Source organism: Aquarana catesbeiana, linkage group LG08 (assembly GCF_042186555.1).
Source record: "Aquarana catesbeiana isolate 2022-GZ linkage group LG08, ASM4218655v1, whole genome shotgun sequence".
Classification (NCBI taxonomy): domain Eukaryota; kingdom Metazoa; phylum Chordata; class Amphibia; order Anura; family Ranidae; genus Aquarana; species Aquarana catesbeiana.
The window spans coordinates 200,726,414-200,739,846 of record NC_133331.1 but is presented as its reverse complement, the minus strand read 5'-3'; the positions used below and the strand labels follow the sequence as shown (position 1 = coordinate 200,739,846).

At 40.3% G+C, this 13,433-nt stretch overlaps 1 long non-coding RNA gene across 1 annotated transcript; it reads right to left on the bottom strand.

The window, feature by feature from the left end:
* Positions 1–5,561: 5,561 nt before the first annotated feature.
* LOC141106223 (uncharacterized) lies at positions 5,562–11,801 on the bottom strand. The gene is made up of 5 exons (XR_012235699.1): positions 11,712–11,801; positions 8,507–8,586; positions 8,281–8,370; positions 6,765–6,934; positions 5,562–6,660 (listed from the first exon to the last, which is right to left on the bottom strand). It is a non-coding gene; the product is annotated as an uncharacterized lncRNA (long non-coding RNA).
* Positions 11,802–13,433: the final 1,632 nt, after the last annotated feature.

Below are 13,433 nucleotides of genomic sequence, written 5' to 3'. Positions count from 1 at the left end.
GAATCATATCTCCTTAATTTGGACACAATTTAGTACCTAACACTAGGGAAAAGCTTCTGGGCTTTCAGGACAAACCCAGCCTGTTCATATTTTTTTTCTCACTTAATAAGAAAAAAAGGATAAAACATGGTGTGAGGTTCCCCCTAATTTTCCGACCAGACCTTAATTTAGGCATGCAGCATTACTGGCAACAAAAGGGAGGGTGGCTGCCCCTTCCTTTACCATACAGGCCACACCTTTCAACATTAGGGGGTACCTTGGAAGGGGGTGACAAAAGCCTTTCCTCTTGCAAGGCACTTTGTCCAAATGTTGAGGGACAGGTACATCCTCCCTACATCTGGTCTGGGGGTTTGTGGGAACTTTTAGGAATCTGGAAGCCCCCCCCCCCCAGAGAAGTGTGTACAGGAATAGAAGAAAAGTATTTTAATGGGACTTTAAATGAGGGATAACTGGGTCGTTCCAGTCCCCTCCTCCATCCCGGTTCATCAATTGAGTAAAGAGAGCAGAAGGCGGGACTTTGACAAAGTACACGGGAGCAATAGAACAAATTGAATGGAAAATAGCTTTTAATAGGTTTTGGTTGTCTTGAAGTTCTCATATTCAATTATTTTAAATTATTTAATGCATTTTGGTATGTATAAATATATTTACAGTTTTACAATTCATTAGAACCAAATATTGCACATTGCTTGACATTCCAACAAGGAGTTAATATATATTGTGAGATACATGATGATTAAAACATGATTACATGAAATGACATAAGCAATTATACTGATTAGAGCTAGGCAAAAAGATCCCTGGATTGAAATAAATAAAGGGAACAAATGAAAAGGAACGGCCATAATGAGTTCATAAATGTATACACTCGGTTGTTAGCTCTATGCGTTTCAAGGCCTTATAGCCTATCATCAGGAGCAAAACCGTGGTAAATATCTATAAGAAAAGAAACAATAGTATTTAAATATAAGGAAAGACCTAGAGAACTAACCCTGGACATGAGAGATCCCCCATGAAATCAATCAGTCCGCACACTTACATGTGGGTCCTCGCAGCAGTGGTGAGGCCATGAAACACCCCCGGACCAACCAGAAAGGCCCCCGTCCAGGAGCTGAGGGGACGCGATAAGGCAAACAGCAGCCTGACATGAGCACCGCCCCACGTGGGTCATGGTGTGTTAGAAGATAGACATGAGTGGGTGACTCCAGTGAAAAACTGCTGTGAAAAAATATGAGAATAAACAGAGAATTAAAAATAAAAAGATGATAAAAATGTAAAAAAGATAAAAATTAAAAAAGTGATGTAAAATGAGTGTGTGAAAAAAGTGGAGTAGAAGAGTACTAGTCAAAAAAAAACAAAAACTAGTCCTCTTCTACTCCACTTTTTTCACACACTCATGTTACATCACTTTTTTAATTTTTATCTTTTTTACATTTTTATGATCTTTTTTATTTTTTATTTTTCATTCTCTGTTTATTCCCATTTTTTCACAGCAGTTTTTCACTGGAGTCACCCCACTCATGTCTATCTTCTTACACACCTTGACCCACGTGGGGCGGTGCTCATGTCAGGCTGCTGTTTGCCTTATCGCATCCCCTCAGCTCCTGGGCGGGGCCTCTCTGGTTGGTCCGGGGGTGTTTCATGGCCTCACCACTGCTGTGAGGACCCACATGTGAATGTGTGCGGACTGATTGATTTCATGGGGGGATCTCTCATGTCCGGGGTTAGTTCTTTGGGTCTTTCCTTATATTTAAATACTATTGTTTCTTTTCTTATAGATATTTACCATGGTTTTTCTCCTGATGATAGGCTATAAGGCCTTGAAACGCGTAGAGCTAACAACAACCGAGTGTATACATTTATAACTCATAATTGCCGTTCCTTTTCATTTGTTCCCTTTATTTATTTCAATCCAGTGATCTTTTTTCCAAGCTCTAATCAGTATATTTGCTTATGTCATTTCATGTAATCATGCTTTAATCATCATGTATCTCACAATATATACTAACTCCTTGTTGGAATGTCAAACAATGTGCGATAATTGATTCTAAAGAATTGTAAAACTGTAAATATATTTATATATAGCAAAATGCATTAAATAATTTAAAATAATTGAATATGAGAACTTCATGACAACCAGAACCTAAAGCTTTTTTCCATTCAATTTGTTCTATTGCTCCCGTGTGCTTCGTCAAAGTCTCTGAGTACAGGAATACTTTGGTACCTCTTATTATTTATTCCCAAAAAAAGTCAAAATGTAAATAAAAACACAGTCACTGTGAGAAAATTCTTTAATAAAATACAGGACAAAAATGTAAACAATGTCATTGGAGGTAAATCTATTTTCAATCATGTCGTCCAGGAACATACATACACTGTAAATCACAATGACCCACTGTTTGATGAAGATCCCCTATTGCCACAACGATCTGCCACCTGATGATTCCTCCTGTCATTAAACAATAGATCCTCAGCTGCTAGAATGTCAACAAAGCAGCCAGGAATTCCGGGTGACGTAATTTACTATATTTGATTTTACTTTGGGGGACATTTTTTACTTTTTTTCTGTAATTGTATTCAAGAATTTTATTATGGTGTTTGTATGTTTAACCTCTTCCCGCTGACCTGGCGTATATATGCTGCCTCTCGGAGGGTGGGCTTTAACACCGAGTGGCAGCATATATGTGGCCCTCAGGTAAACACTTTACTGTGCTGAGAGCACACTCTATGTGCACTCCCAACACAGTAACGAATGGGTACCGAAAAGCTCCCAATGAATACTTGCGATTGGGAGCTTACCGATCATATGACTGATGAGACTGCCAATCACAGCAGTCACATGATCGGAATGCCCACCTCTGCCTCCCGGCATTTAGATCCACTTAACATTTAACAATATTTTCACTTTTTTGGTAAAATTGTACTCCAGTGTACTCCTATGTACTAATGTGCTTATCTCCAGGAGGGGGGCAGGTATCTGGGTCTCCCTTATACTAAAGGGGGCTTCCCTATTCCTATAAGATCTCCCAATTTCCTCTTGAAGGGGCCCTTGTCACTCAAAATTTGGACAAGGTGCTTTGCAAGGAGGTGGGGGGGGGGGGGCTTAGCCAATGTTAAAAAGCATGTGGCCTTGGAAAATACAGGAAGGGTGGGTGCACATTTGCTTCCCCCCCCTTTTCTGGCCACCAAAGCTGTACCCCTCACAGATTCTTTAGCCTTCTTTCTTTGAGTAAATAGTGCACATTTAAAAAGAAAAAACAGACAAGGAGAGGGAGGGCAGTGAGCATGTGAGCCCCCCCCCCCCCCCCCTCCTAAACCATACCAGGCCACATGCCTTTCACCATGGAGGTCCCTAAGAGGATGTGAGGATTTGCGTGTGTGTGTGTGTGTGTGGGTGGGGTGGGGGGGGACTTAGAGAAATCTGGAAGCCCCCTTTATAATAAGGGGGCTCCCAGATATCTGCCTCCCCAAGGGAATGAGTACAGGGGTACAATAAAACCTCGTATTACTCATTCCCAAAAAAGTGAAAATTTAAATAAACACAATGACACAGTGAGAAAATAACGTATTAAAATTACAGAGAAAATGTAAACTATATCACCTGATGTTAATTCATAGCTATTCACATTGTCCAGTGATATAAGTCCACACTAAATTTCTCACTGCCATGATGATCTGCCATGTTATGATGTTACCGTGCCACATTACTGCTGCCAAATGACAGAATACTCAGCACTGCTGTAATGTATCCTGTCCAAAACAAAAAAATTGCTGAAGTTTGGCTGTAATTTATACATTTTAGTGGGCATACAATTTTTTTAAATAAAATGTGTATAAGATATGACATTTAATTATTATACAGCACATCTGGTGTGTAAGGTTGGGTTCACACCTATGTGAATTTTCCCACATCCAATTTGCATAGCAGGAGATTGTAACCGGCTCTCTATGGAGCCGGTTCACACATCTCCGCAGCAGCTCCGGTGCAAATTGCACAGGAGCCCTGTGTGTCTTTTGTTCCATTTCAGGTCCGAATTCAGCCAAAAATTTGCACTGAAATCGAACCTGAAACTGTGAATGGAGACGCACCGGACTCCTGCTGTGAGCCGGAGCGTGTTGCGTTGTGAACCCAGCCAAATGCTTAACTAATGTATATGTGAAGACCTATGATTGGAAAACCTGCCAAGATTCAATTTGACAAGGGTTTGGCGAATCTTGTTTGAAAGTTGGCAAAAAACTGAACCAAGAGACCCATTAAATTATATGTCAGGGTGAATCTGGTTTATGAACTCTCACCATTTTTAGTGATAATAGGCAAACTATTGTGAAGAAAGGCATGGAAATCTGGGCACTACCCTGGGAAATATGTACCAATGCAAACAAAATTTTGAAAAAATACTGTACAACGGGAAGAGGGCCTTTTCATACAGCTTGAAGGGCAATGCTAAAAATAGTTCAAAGCCATTCAGTGCATTATGCAGTGCATTATGGTTTAAAATAATATGGTTTAATAATAAATCTGCACATAAAATTTGGAAGGAAGGACCTCAAATCTCAAACCCACAGGATTCATCCTGAGGGGTAGTGGCAAACCTGAACCCCATCCCAATCCATGATATTTATAAACCCAATGATACACTAATCTAAAAGTGTATCGTGTATCCAAAACTTGTTTTTAAGTATTGGATAGAATGCATAAAGGTTACAATCCCTGTCAGTGATTACTACTGTTTGGGGCTCTGTTAGATTTCCTCTAACTTTCTGTTCTGGAGACAACCTTTTACCAGACAGGAAGTGAGGGAAAATCTGCAACAGGGACACAACAACAAGACAACAGTAAAAACAGATAGAGCTTCTAGCATTTCCCCTTACTTAAAAAAAAATACTTCTGTGTTGCTGCTTTTCCATTCACTTCCTGTCATGGGGACACATTTTTTAGACAGGAAGTGTAGGAATTTCTCTAACGAAGACTCAGATTACAGTGAAATCCTTCCTCATTCTATGCAAAAAAAAAAAGATTTGGCTATGAATGCACTATAATGGCGGTCTTGGGTTGACAGTGCAGCTCTGTTGATCTCTGTGATGAATTGAGGTTGATGCAGGACACAGTGATGTCAGTGCAGGACCCCACATTAGCAGACACAGAAGTAAACTGTCTGCATATTTTGTCTGGGGATGTGCAGACTGGCGCTGACAAACACCATGTCCAGCAAAATCCTATGTTCATCTTGCTGATGAATGGAGGTATCTCTGTAGGACACAACATTTTCCAATGACAGATGTCAAAGTTTGTGCAAAATTACAGGTGTAATCATAGATCTTCACACGCAAGTAAGGACAACATAATGCTATGAAATAAAAGCGGATCCTTATGTTACCGCAAACTCTAGAAGAAAAGAGATAAAATTACATGGAGACAGGAATTGCCTTTTTCAAGAGTTTTTTTTTTTAATAGCTGGTATAGTGATTTAGTCAATATATTTTCCTTCTTTATTTATTATGGTCAAAAATAAAAATATGAAACTTTAAAAAAATATATTTTTTCAGGTAAATGTGTTTTTTCTTTATATACCTTTATTAACAAAAAAAAGGCATACATTCGCACAAATCATATTAGATTTATATTTTAAGTGCATAAGTACAGTATACTACTATCATTGTCTCTGATTTGAGGCAGTACCGCACCCAGTCCCACATCAGAGACTTCAGTCTGTACCACAAACTCCTTTGTGAACTATGGGGTCACAAGCCCAGGTTGTATATAAATAGCTTCTTCAACATATTAAATGCCTTCTCTGCCTCAGGATTCCACTTAATCATGACCAACCCTCTACCCTTCGTCAGATCTGTCAGTGGGGCTGCAATGGTGACAAAATTGGATAGTACCCTGTGATCCCAAGAAATGCACATACATACTTTTTATTTATAGGTTGGAGCCATTTTTGAATCGCCTTAATTTTATTGATCTGAGGCTTGATCAGGCCTCGACCAATAATGTAGCCAATGTATTTGGCCTCCTCCAAGCCTATGGCACACTTTCTGGGGTTGGCAGTGAGTCCTGCTTTCCTAAGGAAATCTACTACTGCTAGCACCCGGGCAAATGAGGTTCCCAATATGGGCTGTGGATGACTACATCGTCCAAATAAGCTGCTGCGTTTTGGCCATGTGGTCTTAATGTCTTATCCATCATTCTCTGGAATGAGGCAGGAGCACCATGCAAACCAAAAGGCATCCGCTTATACTGGAAAGACCCCTGGGGGGTAGAAAACGCTGTTTTCTCTTTTGCAGATTCTGTTAGGGGTATCTGCCAATAACCTTTGACAAAAATGGAGAAACACATATGAGAGATAGTGGAGCTGTGCACCCCAGAAAATTGCAATATGGGATGGTTCCCCCAAGGGGTTTTTTACCAGCAAATTAACTTGATCAAAAAAGATCATTTTTATATAAAAAAACTTTTTATTGTACAAAAATAGAATTCAAATTTATGAATTGGGTTAAAATATGAGCTCTGGTTATACATTGAGGGACACATTCCATCATACATAGCGATATTACCACAGTGGAACAAAACATTACATTAAAGAATGCCAGCCACATTGATACCCAACGCGTTTTGACCCATGTAGTCGTGGTCTTCCTCAAGGGGATTGTTTTATTCTAAAAGGATATATCAAGATACAATTCAAACATATCATAATATATCATATCATCAACATATCATAATATATAGACATCTACAAATGTAGTAATGGTATATTTACCGCTAGAGAATGAAAATTGAGAAGAAACCCTATAACCAGAAATTTAAAAGAAGTTGGGTGATCCAGAAGTCTCCACGATCCATCCCCATCCTCCCAGGGTGGAAACCAGCTCCAAGAGGCTTGCAGGAAGCCACACTCTTAACACCTCCGGAGGGAGAGACAGACAAGACCTGTGATGCAGTTCCCAAATGTTAACAGTAAATAGGTAAAAAGTAGATCATACTTTAGTAATGCTGACAGAATAGCAGATAAAATCTATGAAGAACCTTGAAAGCTTAGAAGAAGATATATTCTAGGAGTGATCCATTCTTAAGGGAATGTCAGTAATATTGTTCATATTAATTCATTTTAACTTATAAAATACTATCATGTGATATACATCTATGTTTTTGACATTATTTGTCTTTTATGTGTATCTTATTACATTTAAAATATGTATATATAAAAAATATGTGAAAAGGTGTAAAAAAAAAAAAAAGGAAGAAAATTGTGAATGGTGTGTTTGTTGATTAGGAGGGAAACTCTCAACTTGATGAAAATAAATAAGTAGATAAAGGTGTGTAAGCAATATTCATAGTGCTTGCAATAAGTGTAATGCCCCATACACACGGTCGGACATTGATCGGACATTCCGACAACAAAATCCATGTTTTTTTTCCGACGCATGTTGGCTCAAACTTGTCTTGCATACACACGGTCACACAAAGTTGTCGGAAAATCCGATCGTTCTGAACGCGGTGATGTAAAACACGTACGTCGGGACTATAAATGGGGCAGTAGCCAATGGCTTTCATCTCTTAATATATTCTGAGCACCTTGTGCGTCGGATTTGTGTACACACGATAGGAATTTCCGACAACGGATTTTGTTGTCGGAAAATTTTATAGCAAACTCTCAAACTTTGTGTGTCAGAAATTCCTATGGAAAATGTGTGATGGAGCCTACACACTGTCGGAATTTCCGACAACAAGGTCCTATCACACATTTCCCATCGGAAAATCCTATCGTGTGTACAGGGTATAAGGCTAAAATGTCATGTGTAAATAAGTGAAAAACTAGAAAGGGTGGTAATGTGGATTGCTGACAAAAATCAAGACAAGCACCAACATCCCTGAATATACAATATGCACACAGAGGTTTTTTGAGGGGATTTTATGGGTGCTGAGATTTTTAGAACACAAATTGTTGAAAAAATATATTATTTTATTAATACAAAATAGAAAATAGATAAAAAGTTTGTTCTTAATGGACAGACATTAAAATCAATACAGCTTGTTTGAAAAATTCAATACAATATTGGGAGTATCTTATTGTGGTAATGGTGACAGCAGCATGATTATCCTCACATGTTTCGCCACCTTGGGCTCCCTCAGGGGATATCATTTGTAACACGATATGTGTCACTGAATATAGATCAAAAAACAAAACACATCATGATATTAACAGATGCCATTGAATGATTTAGAATTGATACAAATAAAACCTTGCCCGCCGTCCTCAGCAGATCACCACTTACTCAACTCTAGCTCCTAAAGACTCCAGACACAAGCCGACACCAATGTGGCAAGCCTCAAAGAGGCTGTCAGGGGAGGTCAAATGGAGCAAGCTACAACGAATAATAAAACTACAATTAGTTGAATTTTCAACTGGCCATAAGGATAGTGAGTAACCAAGAATGACAATCCAACTTAATAGCAGCTGATTCACTGGAAATACATAAAGGGAACCAATAGTATACTTACGACACAGACTGTTGATATTGATCACGGGTGCCGTGTGGTATAAAAACCACATATATAAAATATATGGGAAAAAGAAGAGGCTAAAAATAGTAAAAAAAAGAGAAATAAAATAAATTAGGAATATGCTCAGGTAAGGCTTGATTGAATTAATTACTGGGAAAACTATTGTTGAATAATGTAAACAAGGGAAATTATTTGGCGTGATTTTTAAGGGTGCCAACAAAGAAAGAAAGTCATAATAATGCTCTACAGTAAGAATTACAAGATTTTTATTGTTACATATAAAACATAATTAAAATGTTTCAATATAGGTTATGCGCACATGTTCAAAGATATATCTTAGAATTTAAAACAGATAATAAAATATAATCTCTCGGTAGTAGCGTTGGAGTGATTGTCCTGACATGTTTCGCCACTCTGGGCTCATCAGGGGATGTTTTAAAAACAATTAGATGTAACGCTGCATAAAACAAAACAAAAAAGCATTACATTGACTTGAAGTATAATACATAATAATGAAATAATAAAGTAAAGGTACAGTAGGGTATACTGTTGACCGCCGAGCCCATTAACAAACGCTCACCCATATGAAGATCTTATGCCTGCGACTCAATGTCGAAACAAGGGAAACCCTCACTGAGTAGTGCACATAAAATGTGCTGAATGAGGCCGAGAAGAGCTTTTAAGCTGGAATCTAGCCAGAGAAGTGATACAAGTGTGGGTGATAATTGAATTAAAAATGTATATTCTACTTAAATAATAGTGGGTAAGGTAAATGAAGAAGAGGAGGGAAAACAGGGGATGGGCTAAGGGGAGGGGAAGTAAATGAAAGAGAAATGACAAAGGGGAAGGGAGAAGGAGGGGGGAGAGGGAAGGGAAAGGGGATGTAGGGGAAAAGGAAGGTAAAAGGGGGGGAAGGTGGGGAAGGTAAGGATGGGGTAAGGAGGAGGGAGGGGGGGGGGGAGAAAGAAAGAGGGAAGGGAGGGAAAAGGGAAGGGAAAGGGAAGAAAGGGATGTGGGTTAAGGTAAGGGGAGAAAAGGAAGGTGGGTGTTAGAATGGGAAGATGAAATGTGAGTGAAGAAAAGTGTGGAAGGTAGGGAATAAAGAAATAAGGGTCTAAGAAAAAGATAAAGATCATCAACAGAAGGTTCTGGGACTAAACACAAACAGATGTGGAGTATTTAATATATATCAGAAAGAAGAAGAGCTTACTTACATTCAAAAGAACAATAAATAAAGAGATACCAAAAGGTGCCAGGATTTGCAGACCAAAGTCTGTCAGGAAACTGTATAAAGAATAACTGCAGGGTAAAATAAATAAAATGGATTTTTTAGAGGAAATTTTCTATAAGGGCAAAGCTATATAAATCAAGATTTGAAGGCAAGGATGAAAAAAGAACATATTATAAACTAGCATAAAAAGAATTAGGTCATCTTATATACGAAGGTGACCAATGCCTGCTGCAGATCACCTGCCCCCCTCAAATATGGGGGGGTAAAGTTACCAGCACAGGCGGCAGCAAGTAAATAAATATAAAAATAATCAAGAAAGTAAGCTGGGAAATAAAAGATGATAGGGACTATGGTAAGAAAGGAAGGAGAGGAGTTTCATATAGAGCTTTACCTTATGTATAGAAAATTTCTAACATGGCTATACTTGGAGTGTCTGGCAATATAGTGTGGGGTAAAGGCGCTATATATAGGCAGGTGACTGCCATACAATTGGTGTCTGACGTCACACAGGAGCTGCCAGCAGGTGCACCACACGGCGCATGCGCGAAATGTCACAAGGATGACACGAGGCTCGGGACACTACAGTTCCCATGTTGCAACATGGTCCGGGGGCGGGGAGGGAGACGGTGCGAGAGGAGCTGACATGCCCCAATCAGTGGGCGCGTGTCTCTCTCTCCTCTGCACACAGAGCGAAAGGCAGCACGGGGGGAAAAAAAGGCAACAAAAAGGGATTTCAGAAATGCACAGTTCAAAAATGTTAGATGGAAAGATGAAAAATGAAAAATAAAGTATAAAAAAAATAATAAATAAATAATAAAAAAATTAAAAATAAAAGTAAAAATAATAAGATTGAAAAATTATACTTGAGGATGAAAAAATGAAAAAGGGATAGATAAAAAGGCAAGTGTACAAAAGTGAGAGTACCTATAGGGTGGGTGCGTTCAATTAGAAATATGTGGATGAAGAGAGTGAGAAGACAGAGAGGGGTAACAGGCTGTCATATTAAGGAGGGCAATGCGATGGGACAAGGCAGACAGCAGACACCACAAGAAATACATCAAAGAAAAAAGCCAAATGAAAATATATAGACAAAAAAAATGAGGATTTTGCTAGAAAAACAATAGATTCGTAAGAAGTATTTGATCATTAATATTTAAATAGTAAGTTCACACTTCAGTAGTGTCTGGTTAGTACATTAAAGTACAACCAAAACAGAAAAAATCTCCTGCGCTCAGGTGTCTGGATACTCGGTGTGTGATGTAATAAGGCCAAAGAACTTCAGTGGTGTCTGCCGTCTTGCAGCCCTCTTCAGAATATGGGTATTCATATACTACAAAAGAAACAAAAGGAAGAGAGGGCGCACCGACCTAGTGCATTACCACTGATGGCGTTTATTAAAAGAGTAAAATGACAAATAAATACTCACAAACAAGCATGAATAAAGGCATGGACATAGACTGCAGGTGCGCAGTGACAAGCATCAGAATGAAACCGGGACCGGACATCAAGTGGATGCGGAAAAGGCTGACGCAAATAGGAGCCCCTCTATATATGTGTGTATGCGTATGACTAATCCTCCCAGTGAACACCAGCACCAGCCCACCATGGCCACTCCCACTTGCACTGAAGCCATGCCCTCCAGGCTGAAATGACCTTCTCTAATGGCTCCATATCATCATGGTAACACCATGGCGATAATGTGCTACACGTCCATAGAAGAGATATACATACTGATCGATCAATGTTGATATAAATGGTGCAGTGTACCCAATCTTAATGCACAAGAATGGATCACACATGCAAGCCGGTGGAGACTGTCTAACAGGGGCAATGATCAGGCCACATCACAAAAGCAAATGTAAAACAAATGTAAAGCGAATGTAAATAGGCGGAGGTGGCCAGGCAACAATACCTTCTGTGTCACCTCCGCAATTGCCGCATATTAAAGGACGTGGTGTGAGCTGTACATACCGGAGATAACATCAGGGGACCTCCAGGGGACATCAATCGCCGGTGGAACGCACGCCGCCTTGAAGACCCGGAAGTGCGGGTGCGTTTGCGCTCCACCGGCAAATTCCGGCTGCCCCAGACGTCATCTCCGCCCGCGCCTGCGCAGTGGACAACCAGGAAGTGCAGGTGGATGTGCGTTCCACCCCGCTACCTCCGGCCACCATCGCGCTTGTCATGAGCAATGAAGTGTGGGTGTGCACGCATCCTCACTGTGCAGGCACGTGAAAACTAGAGAGTGTAAAAGGCTTGACGTCTCCTGGGCTAGCTCAGTCTGATTGTATAGGATACAAAACCATTGGTATTAAGGAAGTACAATCAGGGGGAGGGGAGAAAGGGGAGGGGAAGAGGGGAGGGAAGAAGGGAGGACCAGAGGGAGGGGGCTGATGCTGATGCTGGAAATAACCAGAAAGGCACAAACAACGCAACCACAATACACAGGGGAAGTCAACCTGATGGGTGGACATCAGTATTTGACCAAAAAGGCAGCTGTAGATGTGGGAGCCCAAACTGCGGAAATTGTACCTACATGTGCCATAGAAAAAAAGACATAGTAGGAGCAGATGGCAAGATCCACAAGATAAAACAATTTATAAACTGCGGCACTGCCTATGTGGTTTATGGTCTCTTTTGTCCATGCGGCCGACTGTACATCGGCCGGACCTCTAGACCTATGAGAACTAGAATGAACGAGCATAGAAGTAATATCCTGACTAAGAAAGATAAATATTCTTTACCAAGGCATTTTCTAGAGGCTCACGATAGTAGTCTAGATGGCCTTAGGGTTTTTGGTCTAGAAGCTATGCCTAATGAGCTCGACAGTGGTAAAAAGTACCAGCTACTGTGCACCAGAGAGGCTAATTGGATTTTCACCTTGGGGACTTTGGCCCCGAAAGGCCTCAATGAAGAGATTGAACTACATATCCAATGTCTTTATATCGTATGTACAGCTCACACCACGTCCTTTAATATGCGGCAATTGCGGAGGTGACACAGAAGGTATTGTTGCCTGGCCACCTCCGCCTATTTACATTCGCTTTACATTTGTTTTACATTTCCTTTTGTGATGTGGCCTGATCATTGCCCCTGTTAGACAGTCTCCACCGGCTTGCATGTGTGATCCATTCTTGTGCATTAAGATTGGGTACACTGCACCATTTATATCAACATTGATCGATCAGTATGTATATCTCTTCTATGGACGTGTAGCACATTATCGCCATGGTGTTACCATGATGATATGGAGCCATTAGAGAAGGTCATTTCAGCCTGGAGGGCATGGCTTCAGTGCAAGTGGGAGTGGCCATAGTGGGCTGGTGCTGGTGTTCACTGGGAGGATTAGTCATACGCATACACACATATATAGAGGGGCTCCTATTTGCGAGCAGTCACCACCCGCTTAGGCTCTGAGGAAAGGGGTTCTCCCCTGAAACGCGTCAGCCTTTTCCGCATCCACTTGATGTCCAGTCCCGGTTTCATTCTGATGCTTGTCACTGCGCACCTGCAGTCTATGTCCATGCCTTTATTCATGCTTTTTTGTGAGTATTTATTTGTCATTTTACTCTTTTAATAAACGCCATCAGTGGTAATGCACTAGGTCGGTGCGCCCTCTCTTCCTTTTGTTTCTTTTGTAGTACATTAAAGTACGCACTATTAGATGTATGTAACATTTGTTGCCACATGGCA